The 12325-nt window shown below is 44.1% G+C and overlaps 1 long non-coding RNA gene across 1 annotated transcript; it reads left to right on the forward strand.

Annotated features, from left to right (window-relative positions):
- Positions 1-498: 498 nt before the first annotated feature.
- On the forward strand, positions 499-12121 carry LOC121282524. The gene is made up of 3 exons (XR_005944055.1): positions 499-626; positions 4263-4909; positions 11161-12121. It is a non-coding gene; the product is annotated as an uncharacterized LOC121282524 (long non-coding RNA).
- Positions 12122-12325: the final 204 nt, after the last annotated feature.

Below are 12325 nucleotides of genomic sequence, written 5' to 3' on the forward strand. Positions count from 1 at the left end.
AGCTTGCAATGCATAAAGGTTTCTTACATTCCAACATTGACGATACTTAATTGGTTGTAAAGTGCTTTTGAAGATCCGGTGGTTGTGAAAGGCACTATATAAATGTAAATCTTTCTTTTTTTTTCAGTCTATGATTCCAATAATAAAGTCGTGATAATTTTACTGTCTTTTTACTGTCTGTTTTTTCAACTTGTCTTAATTGCCACCTTTAAAAGATCTGTGTACCTATGGCCTAAGGTTCCGCCTCCTGCACCCACTTCAAAATGTTTCCATTGATTCCATATTGTCTATCCTTATTCTTTTACCAAAATGTGCCAAATATATCAATTACATTTCATTTTCCATATATCTGTCCATTTGGCCAATTTAACTGTATCTTTCCCAAGTCTGTCACCTTCCAATTGCTGACAGCATTTCCCAACTTGCCTGCGTTCGCTGTCAATGCCGTGCGTGCGCAGTTTGACTGTTTAACTCAATTACGCCATTGAGAGGGGGTGGAGTCGGCAGCGGCCACGACTAAAGATGGCGCTGCTCAAATCATCACAGCTGGGCAGCTCAAATCATCACAGCTGGGCAGCGGCTTCCTTTTCATGAGCACTTGGCGCAACAGTGTTAAATGTGCTATGGTGAAAATGCCTCTGATATGATTACTTCATATAATTGCGCTGTGCCTCTTTATTTCAGTGCACTGCCCGAGGAAACAATACAATTGGAGACACACTCCCCCGGGACCCCATCTCTGTTTACAATATATTTATCAGCTTTATTAAAATGTTAAACAAAAACAGAATTACCTGGAAAAACTCAGCAGGTCTGGCAGCATCGGCGGAGAAGAAAAGAGTTGACGTTTCGAGTATTCATGACCCTTCGACAGAACTTGAGTGAGTCCAGGAAAGGGGTGAAATATAAGCTGGTTTAAGGGGGGAGGGGGAGAGAAGTGGAGGGGGTTGGTGTGGTTGTAGGGACAAACAAGCAGTAATAGAGCAGATCATCAAAAGATGTCACAAACAACAGAACACATAGGTGTTAAAGTTGGTGATATTATCTAAACGAGTGTGCTAATTAAGAATGGATGGTAGGGCACTCAAGGTATAGCTCTAGTCGGGGTGGGGGGAGCATAAAAGATTTAAAAATATTTTAAAATAATGGAAATAGGTGGGAAAAGAAAAATCTATATAATTTATTGGAAAAAACAAAAGGGAGGGGGAAACAGAAAGGGGGTGGGGATGGAGGAGGGAGCTCAAGACCTAAAGTTGTTGAATTCAATATTCAGTCCGGAAGGCTGTAAAGTGCCTAGTCGGAAGATGAGGTGTTGTTCCTCCAGTTTGCGTTGGGCTTCACAGGAACAATGCAGCAAGCCAAGGACAGACGTGGGCAAGAGAGCAGGGTGGAGTGTTAAAATGGCAAGCGACAGGGAGGTTTGGGTCATTCTTGCGGACAGACTGCAGGTGTTCTGCAAAGCGGTCGCCCAGTTTACGTTTGGTCTCTCCAATGTAGAGGAGACCACATTGGGAGCAACGAATGCAGTAGACTAAGTTGGGGGAAATGCAAGTGAAATGCTGCTTCACTTGAAAGGAGTGTTTGGGCCCTTGGATGGTGAGGGGAGAGGAAGTGAAGGGGCAGGTGTTGCATCTTTTGCGTGGGCATGGGGTGGTGCCATAGGAGGGGGTTGAGGAGTAGGGGGTGATGGAGGAGTGGACCAGGGTGTCCCGGAGGGAACGATCCCTACGGAATGCCGATAGGGGGGGGTGAAGGGAAGATGTGTTTGGTGGTGGCATCATGCTGGAGTTGGCGGAAATGGTGGAGGATGATCCTTTGAATGCGGAAGCTGGTGGGGTGATAAGTGAGGACAAGGGGGACCCTATCATGTATCTGGGAGGGAGGAGAAGGCGTGAGGGCGGATGCGCGGGAGATGGGCCGGACACGGTTGAGGGCCCTGTCAACGACCGTGGGTGGAAAACCTCGGTTAAGGAAGAAGGAGGACATGTCAGAGGAACTGTTTTTGAAGGTAGCATCATCAGAACAGATGCGACGGAGGCGAAGGAACTGAAAGAATGGGATGGAGTCCTTACAGGAAGCGGGGTGTGAGGAGCTGTTGTCGAGGTAGCTGTGGGAGTCGGTAGGTTTGTAATGGGTATTGGTGGACAGTCTATCACCAGAGATTGAGACAGAGAGGTGAAGGAAGGGAAGGGAAGTGTCAGAGATGGACCACGTGAAAATGATGGAGGGGTGGAGATTGGAAGCAAAATTAATAAATTTTTCCAAGTCCCGACGAGAGCATGAAGCAGCACCGAAGTAATCATCGATGTACCGGAGAAAGAGTTGTGGAAGGGGGCCGGAGTAGGACTGGAACAAGGAATGTTCCACATACCCCATAAAGAGACCGGCATAGCTGGGGCCCATGCGGGTACCCTTAGCCACACCTTTTATTTGGAGGAAGTGAGAGGAGCTGAAGGAGAAATTGTTCAGTGTGAGAACAAGTTCAGCCAGACGGAGGAGTGTAGTGGTGGATGGGGATTGTTCGGGCCTCTGTTCGAGGAAGAAGCTAAGGGCCCTCAGACCATCCTGGTGGGGGATGGAGGTGTAGAGGGATTGGACGTCCATGGTGAAGAGGAAGCGGTTGGGGCCAGGGAACTGGAAATTGTTGATGTGACGTAAGGTGTCAGAGGAATCACGGATGTAGGTGGGAAGGGACTGGACAAGGGGAGAGAGAAGGGAGTCAAGATAACGAGAAATGAGTTCTGTGGGGCAGGAGCAAGCTGAGACGATCGGTCTACCGGGGCAGTTCTGTTTGTGGATTTTGGGTAGGAGATAGAAGCGGGCCGTCCGAGGTTGGGCGACTATCGGGTTGGAAGCTGTGGGAGGAAGATCCCCAGAGGAGACGAGGTCAGTGACAGTCCTGGAAACAATGGCTTGATGTTCAGTGGTGGGGTCATGGTCCAGGGAGAGGTAGGAGGAAGTGTCTGCGAGTTGACGCTCAGCCTCCGCGAGGTAGAGGTCAGTGCGCCAGACAACAACAGCACCACCCTTGTCAGCGGGTTTGATGACAATGTCAGGGTTGGACCTGAGAGAATGGAGTGCAGTAAGTTCGGAGAGAGAGAGATTAGAATGGGTGAGAGGAGCAGAGAAATTGAGATGACTACCTCTCCTCACCGTCCAAGGGCCCAAACACTCCTTTCAAGTGAAGCAGCATTTCACTTGCATTTCCCCCAACTTAGTCTACTGCATTCGTTGCTCCCAATGCAGTCTCCTCTGCATTGGAGAGACCAAACGTAAACTGGGCAACCGCTTTGCAGAACACCTGCAGTCTGTCCGCAAGAATGACCCAAACCTTCCTGTCGCTTGCCATTTTAACACTCCACGCTGCTCTCTTGCCCACATGTCTGTCCTTGGCTTGCTGCATTGTTCCTGTGAAGCCCAACGCAAACTGGAGGAACAACACCTCATCTTCCGACTAGGCACTTTACAGCCTTCCGGACTGAATATTGAATTCAACAACTTTAGGTCTTGAGCTCCCTCCTCCATCCCCACCCCCTTTCTGTTTCCCCCTCCCTTTTGTTTTTTCCAATAAATTATATAGATTTTTCTTTTCCCACCTATTTCCATTATTTCTAAATAATTTTAAATCTTTTATGCTCCCCCCACCCCCACTAGAGCTATACCTTGAGTGCCCTACCATCCATTCTTAATTAGCACACTTGTTTAGATAGTATCACCAACTTTAACACCTATGTGTTCTTTTGTTCTGTTGTTTGTGACATCTTTTGATGATCTGCTTCTATTACTGCTTGTTTGTCGAAGGGCACGAGGACTCGAAATGTCAACTCTTTTCTTCTCCGCCGATGCTGCCAGACCTGCTGAGTTTTTCCAGGTAATTCTGTTTTTGTTTTGGATTTCCAGCATCTGCAGTTTTTTTGTTTTTATTAAAATATTCATGGGATGTGGGCGTTGCTGGCTAAGCTAGCTTTTATTGCCCATCCCTAATTACCCTTTTGAGCATTTGAGAGTCAGGTCAGACCAGGTAAGGAGAGCAGATTTCCTTGTGAACCAGGTGGGTTTTTAACCTCAATTGGCAATGGTTCCATCATCTTTTAATTCCAATTTTTTATGCAATTTAAATGTCACCACTTACTGTGGTGGGATTCAAACCTGTGTCCCCAAAGCATTACCCTGGGTCTCTGCAATACAAGCCCAGCGACAATACCACAATGCCACCACCTCCCCTCATCTGCAGAATAACTTTTTGTTCTTTCCTTTTACAGTGTCTCTTGAAGGGGGAAGATGGTGAGAAGGAGCGGATGAGGACTCCCGTAAATACTGCCCAACACTCCCCATGGACACTGACGCACTCTCCAGGAAATGTGAAGACATCAGAGCATGTGTAGAGTTTATACTGGCAGCTGGGTGCACAGGATTGATGTCACTAGATTGCCGCACATGCTCGGACCAGTGCGCATGTGCAGACCGCCATCTTCAATTGGCAGTAGACAGATTGTTCCAAGTTTCATATTATCCTTTGAAATGCTGCCCTGTATGCCCAGGTGCAGGCCACGAATATAAAAATAGCAGTTGCCATCGTTCTGCCCCATGGGGAATGCTGGAATATACCTCCCTCCAGTCTGAAAAATAATCATTCAGCACCACTCTCTACCTTCTGTTTCTTAGCTCATTTTGTATGCATGCTGCTATGATCCATTTAATCCCACAGGCTTTAATTTTGCTAATATGCCATCCAATTTTATCTTGAACATTGGCGAGAATGGCTCATGTACTCGGAGCCTGGCAAAGGAGGAAAGGTCCTCACTGCTGATGACTATCGGACTTCATGCTTCAATGTTGCGTGGCTCTGTAGCAGAGAAGCAGCCAGACGTGTTACTTGGAGTATGAATGAGATCAAGAACCACTGCCGGTAAGTATGAGATAGAGGGAATGAGACAACAGGAGAAGAGGAAACGAAAGGGGGAACATTGATAAGGAGAGAAGGTAAAGAAGAGAGAATGAGAGGAACACATGGAAAAAAGAATAGGGAATAAAAAAAAGGAAGTTTGAATGAGACAGAGAAGAGGTTAGAGAATGTTCACAAGAGGGTGTGAGAGAAATGCAGATAGAGAACAGAAGATAACAATTTTGGCAATGAGAAAAATTGAAAAAGAGAGATTTGGAGCATCAAGGGACAGAATGAAGAAGGACAGGAAATGAAGACAGTGAAGCTGAACAGTGAGAATCAAAGAACTACAAGGCCAAAAATAGGGAAAGAAAGCAAGGAGAATGAAAAGGAATGAGGAGAGAATGATTGAGAAGGTCAGAAAATGATACGGAGGAATGTGAAAATGTCAAACAGGAAATGAGAGAAAAACAAAGAGGGGAGGAATAATATGTTAAGAATGAGATTGTGAGAGAAGATGAGAAGGGAGAGGGTAGGGTTGTGTGCGCGAGAACGTATAATGTATAATACAGATTTAGCAACACTTGACCAAAAAGCGTATCAAAATTCATAAATAGGCTCAACTTCAACATTTTCTGCATGCTTTTGCAATTATATTTTCACCTAAGGTGAGAATGCTAAAAGTGTGCAAACTACGTTCTAATTAAAATGTGTGGCCCTGTTAGTGATGCTAACAGACCAGCTGCATGTGTTGCATATTTATATCCTCTCATCCATTCTTAAGGCTTGTAAAGTACACAATTCCATAAAAAGAGTCACAGATAAATCAGTTTTTACTGGTTTAGGCAAACAAAGCAGCACGTGCTGGCAACTTATAATGCTAAATTTTTGTCACTTAATAAGTGCCAGCTTGGAGGCCATGTGCATTCAGATGATGCAAAGCTAGTTCATAAATTCTGAAGTGGCTTTAATACATTAGAGAAAACCAATTTACCCAATTATCAGCAGGCAGATCCAATTAATTTATTTCATGTCCCAAATAAATCTGTGGCATCTTCCATCACAACTTGAAATCACACTCAAGCTACCTTTGAATTATTCTGAATTAATTTATATAAATTAATGAATTAACTTTGTGTTGTTGTCCTCTACCAGCAGCTACCAAGGCACTGATTCCATCTTTCTCCTTGGCTACTATCTCAGGTTGATTGTCCATAGCTCAGCATCCTATTTCAACCTGACCTGAGCTTCTGACTCCATTCTTTCCTCACAATGAAGACCGCCTACTTCTACCTCCATTACATCACCTGTCCCCATCACTGTTTCATCCCATTTGCAGCTGAATTCTTTATCCATGGCTTTTGTTACCCCCATTCTCAACTTTTCCAGTGCTCTCTTGGCCAGCCTCCCAACACCGTCCGTAACCTTGAGCTCATGCGGAATGTTTACTGTCCATATTCTAGCTCACAATGTCCTATTTACCCATCACCCCTCTGCTCGCTGACGTATATTGGCTCCCCATCCATCTTTGCCTCAACTTAAATCTTCATTTTCTCTTGTGCATTATCTCGAGGTCCCCTATCTCTGTAATTTACTTCAGCAGTACAAATCTCCAGGAACTAACTCCACATTTCTCCAACTACTATAAACTCTTTGCAGATTGCATTCTTTCACCTAGGGCTGAATTTTCCCCCCGTTGCGGGGGAAGTTGATGGGAGGGCGCATATGGGCATGCTTCCTATCTGTGCCATTTTACATGGGCGGGCCAATTAAGGCCTGCCCAGCATAACATCCACAGGAAAGCGCTATGCGCTCCCTGTGCGGGTGGGGAGGGATTCCTAAAATCAAGAGTTCGCTCTTTCCCGCATGCGCACGAAAGAGCGCACTCATCTCCCTGAGGCTAACTGCTGCCTCAGGGAGATCAGCTCTAAATGTGAAAAAGCTCAAAATAGAAAAATAAAATTTCCCTAACATGTCCCCTCATGTGATAATGTCACACTAGTTGGGACATGTTCATAATTTCAAAAAAAACTTCATTAAAAATTTTAAGACCCTACATGAGACCTCATCCCGCCCATGGATGAGGTTTCATGCATTTTCTAGTTCGCACTAGAGCTCCTGGCCTGCCCGCCAACCTTAAGGTTGTACGGGCAAGTCCACTAATTACTTTAATTGCTCTGTGATTTTGCTGCGCTCCCGCCTTCCTGAAAATTTAAATGGGGCGCGATGATGTCGGGAGTTCTGCCCAACGTCACCGCGCGTCATTTTACGTCTCGCAAATGGGCCTTGCCCCCACTCGCTGACGGTAAAAGCCAGCCCCTCATGGGTGGTGGCCATACCTTAAGCTACCTGGCTTCTAAGATCTGGAATACCCTCTCTAAACCTCTCCATCTCTCATCCTTCAAGCTCTCCTTAAAATTTACCTCTTTGACCAAACTATTGGCCACCAGTCCTAATATCTTTTTCTTGGCTTGATGGCAATTTATTTCTGAGTAAGTAACTTGAGTGGTTTTCACTGGGCGGTCAGCCCAGTGAGTCAGATCCTGTAAAAGGGGCAAGTTCAGTGAACCAGAAAAAAGGCTGCAATAAGGCGAGAATGCAGGGGACTAGCTAGCAGTTACTTTGAATAAGTCCAACAAAATGGGAATGCACAGTATGTTTTATTATTTTCTATCACTTTTTTCCATTTCCCTCTAAAATTTTTAGATTGAGACGGAAGATAATAGTTTATATAGAAAGGAGACATATTCTGTTGAAAATGTCACAAATCAGGATAGTTGTTAATGTCAGCAGGACCACATGTACATATAACACGGACCATACACTCCAGGAGTGTGAACTGCCATCACAGAGCAAGACACAATCGACAGGAGGAACCACAGAATCTTACCAGCTCAGAAGGAGGCCATTTGGCCCATCATGTCTGCACCGGCTCTCCAAATGAGCATTATAATCTAGTGCTATTGCCCTACCTTTTCCCTGTACCCCTACACATTGTTTCTGTTCAAATAATCATCTAATGCCCTCTTGAATGCCTCAATTAAACCTGCCTCCACCACACTTCCTGGCAGTGCATTCCAGACCCGAACCTATCATTGCACGAAGAAGTGTCTCCTCACGTCACACTTGCTGCTTTAGCAAATCACTTTAAATCTATGCCCTCTTGTTCTTGATACTTTTACAAGCGGAAGCAGCTTCTCCATATTTACTTTGTCCAGCCCTCTCATGATTTTGAACATCTCGATCAAATCTCCTCTCAGCCGCCTTCCCTCCAAGGAGTACTGTCCCAACATCTCCAATCTATCCTCATAGCTGAAGTTTCTCATCCCTGGAACCGTTCTTGTAAACCTCTTCTGCACTCTCTCCAATGTGTTCACATCCTTCCTATAATGTGGCACCCAGAACTGTATACAATACTCCAGATGATGTCTAACGAGTATCTTTTATAAATTCAGCATAACCTCCTTGTCCTTGTACTCTAAGCTCCTATTATTAAAGCCCAGGATACTATATGCTTTATGAACTGCTCTCTCCACCTGTCCTGTCACCTTCAATGATGAATGCACATATACACCCAGGTCTTTCTGCTCCTGCACCACCTTCAAAATTTCATCCCTTATCTGTCCATGTTCTTCCTACCAAAATGCATCACCTCACACTTCTCCACATTGAACTTCATCTGCCATCTGCCCACTCCACCAACTTGTCTATGTCATTTTGAAGTTCTATGCTGTCCTCCTCACAGTTTACAACACTCCCAAGCTTCGTATCATCCGCAAACTTTGAAATTGTCCCCTGCACACCAAGATCTAGATTATTAATATATATCAGGAACAGCAAGGGTCCCAATGCTGACCCCTGGGGAACTCCACTACAAACTTTCCTCCAGCCTGAAAAATATCCATTGACCATTACTCTCTGCTTCTTATTTTCAGTTAATTTTGTATCCACTTTGCTACTGTCCCTTTTATTCTATGAGCAATAACTTTTCTCACAAGGTTGTGAATTACTATGTGGCGTGGTACTGTGTCAAATGCCTTTTCAAAATCCAGGTACACCACATCAACAGCATTACCCTCATTGACCTTTTCTGTTACCTCTTCAAAAAACTTCAACAAGTTAGTTAAACATAATTTCCCCTTTAGAAATCCATGCTGGCTCTTCCTTATCAACCCATATTTTTTCATGTGGCTACTAATTCTATCCTGAATAATTGTTTTTAGGATCTTGCCCACCACTGAACTTAAACTGACTGGTCTGTAATTGCTGGGCTTATCCTTACAAACTTTTTTGAACAAGGGCGTAATGTTTGCAATTCCCCAGTCCTCTGGCACTGCCCCCAAGTCTAGGGAAGACTGAAAAGTTATGGCCAGTGCCCCTGCAATTTCTACTCTCACTTCCTTCAATATCCTTGAACGCATCTCATTCGGTCCTGGTGCCTTGTCAACTTTAAGTACTGATAGTCTATTCAATACTTCCCCTCATCAATTTTGAACCCTTCTAGTGACAGAGTTTCCTCATCACCATGGCCTGGGTAGCATCTACTTCCTTGGTAAAGACAGAAGCAAAGTATTCATTTAATACCTCAGCCATCATCCCTTCGTCCATGTGTAAATTCCCTTCTAGGTCCCTAATCGACCCTACCCCTCCTTTTATCACCCTTTTACTATTTATATGCCTATAGGAGACTTTTGGATTCCCCTTTATGTTGGCTGCCAGTGCTTTCTCATAATCCCTCTTCGATTCTCTAATATGCTTTTTCACCTCCCCTCTGAGCCTTCTGTATTCCTCTTGGTTCTCAATTGTATTTTCTACCTGACACCTGTTATAAGTACGCTTTTTCGTCTTTACCTTAATTTCAATCTCCTTTTTCATCCAGGGAGCTCTGGATTTCTTTGTCCTACCTTTCCCTTTCGATGGAATATACCTTGACTATGCCCGAACCAATTCTTTTTTGAAGGTAGCCCATTGTTCAGCTACAGTTTTTCCTGCCAATCTTTCATTCCAGCCTGTATGGCCTAGTTCCGTCCTTGCCTGGTCGAAGTCGGCTCTTGTCCAGTTAATTATTTTTTACTCTAGATTGCCTATTGTCTTTTTCTATCATCATCCTAAAACATACAATACAATGATCACTGTCTCCTAAATGCTCCCCCATTGACACTTGATCGACTTGGCCCTCCTCATTTCCAAGAACCAGGTCCAACAGCACGTCTTTCCTTGTTGGATTGGATACATATTGCTGTAAAAAATTCTCCTGAACACAATCTAGGAACTTTTGCTGCTCTCTGCCCTTTACACTACCACTGTCCCAGTCTAGATTCGGGTAATTAAAGTCCCCCATTATAACTACTGTATAATACCTGCACCTCTCTATAATTTCCCTGCAGATTTGTTCTTCCACGTCCTTCTCACTATTTGGCGGTCTATAGGCTATGTAATGTAATTGCGCCCTTTTTGTTCCATTGCTTTAGCCAAATTGATTCTGTCCTTGAACCCTCTGGGACATCCTCTTTCTCCAGCACTGCAATGCTCCCCTTAACCAATGTTGCCACCCCTCCTCCTTTCCTATCTCTTCTGAACACCTTGTACTTGGAAATATTTAGCACCTAGTTATGCCCTTTGTTGAACCAGGTCTCTGTTATCGCCAAAATCCTTATGGTGGTGCTGGAATGGGATAAAATAATGGCATCAAGAGGATAGAAACACAGGTGCATAAACAACCAACAAGAATTTTTTTAAAAATTCTTTCATGGGAACTGAGCATTGTTGGCAAAGCCAGCATTTTTTGCCCATCCCTAATTGCCCTTGAAAAGTTGGCAGTGAGCCACCTTTTCGAACCACCACAGTCCATCTGGTGCAGGTACACCTACAGTACTTTTAGGAAGGGAGTTCCAGGATATTGATCCAGCTTCAAAGAAGTAGCAGGGATATAGTTCCAAGTCAGGATGTTGAGTGACTGGGAGAGAAACTTGCAGATAATAGAGGTCACAGGTTTGGAAGGAGGTTTGGTGAGTTGAAGGGGGAATGTTTATCAGGACACCTGGAAAATTCCTTGCTCACCTTCAAATAGTGCCATCTTTTGGACCGGCAGATTGATAGTTTCATCTAACAAGTATATGCCTACTCCAACCGCCAAGCTGTTCTAAATGCCCATTGGTGTTCCAGAGGAACTGAGTGCTTTAACAAAGGCAACAATGCAAGTGGCCATACAGACACTAGGGTGTAAGGGCCAGACTAAAATTGCAAGGCTAATCTAACTATTTCTCACTTTCTAGGAGTGGCAGGAACAGATATTGCCAGAACTTCGAGAAAGGCATGGGTTGAGTTAGCATCAAATTTTCCCGTTCAAGTACCAGTGCTCTAAGCAATGCAAAACAACTGACTTGAAGCTGGTCTCTTTGCCACTGGACTGGTTAATATTTACACTGTTTGCTTAGTCTGTTTTTTTCCTGGAGGAGATAAGACACTGCTTTATGTTGCTGATGTTTAAAACACTCTTGAGCAATCCAACTTAAGAGTTTCCAGCTCTCCAGCTGTGAACATTGTGACTTCCAGTGAGGAATATTGAAATTTGTATCAAATGTCACACGAAGAAAATTAAATTAGGGAGTAGTGAAATTTCTATTGCTGCTGCTCTGCCTTCAACTTCAGTTAGCCAAGTAAAATCTATCCCCTTATCTCCTTAATCAAAAGTATGTGCTGCACAAAAAGAATTAGCCTTGAGTCTTTCTGTACATAGTTCATGTGATCAATTAAATCCTCAGTTATTAATGTTCCTGACCACTGAGCATGTGTATTTCAGTCTTCTCAGAATCCCATACGAATATCAGAGAGCTGGTATCCCCTATTGTATGTGGATATTGATGAGTAAAACTGAAGTTTCGTGGAATTCTCTGCTGTAACTTTCCTGAATGTTTGCAATGCATTTGTGTGTTGTGTCTGAAATGTTAAAGCATGGAGTTCTGGCTGTGATTCATGGGCCAAAATCCTTGTGGTGGTATTGGGCACACTTTGTCCTACAGGAGGGCCTGATTTTTCTACTCTCTCCAAAAATGGGGTAAGTGACTTCCATTTTTGCTGAGATTCAATGAGTCTACTAAATTGCTGCATATGACTGCTAAATGCCCCAAGGTGCCTCAATCAACTTCTTAGTACCATTAATTCCTGCATGTGTGTGCTCTTATTGATATGGTGCATGGGTAATCCAAGATGTGGTATTCCTCCTCCATCCCTATATTCCTATATACCTAATTCCTAAAGTGCTGACTTTGGCAGTTGAGTTGGAGATTCTTGGTCCTGCAGGTTAGCTGAAAGGATTTGTCCTGTTTCCTTTTTGATTGTGGCTTTGCTGACTTGTGACTTGCTTCCAGCAATCAGAGAGACTTTTTACCTGCATGTGCAGGTATTCTTCAGCTGTGACCTTCACAGCACACACATCAG

Source organism: Carcharodon carcharias, chromosome 9, assembly GCF_017639515.1.
Source record: "Carcharodon carcharias isolate sCarCar2 chromosome 9, sCarCar2.pri, whole genome shotgun sequence".
Taxonomy (NCBI): domain Eukaryota; kingdom Metazoa; phylum Chordata; class Chondrichthyes; order Lamniformes; family Lamnidae; genus Carcharodon; species Carcharodon carcharias.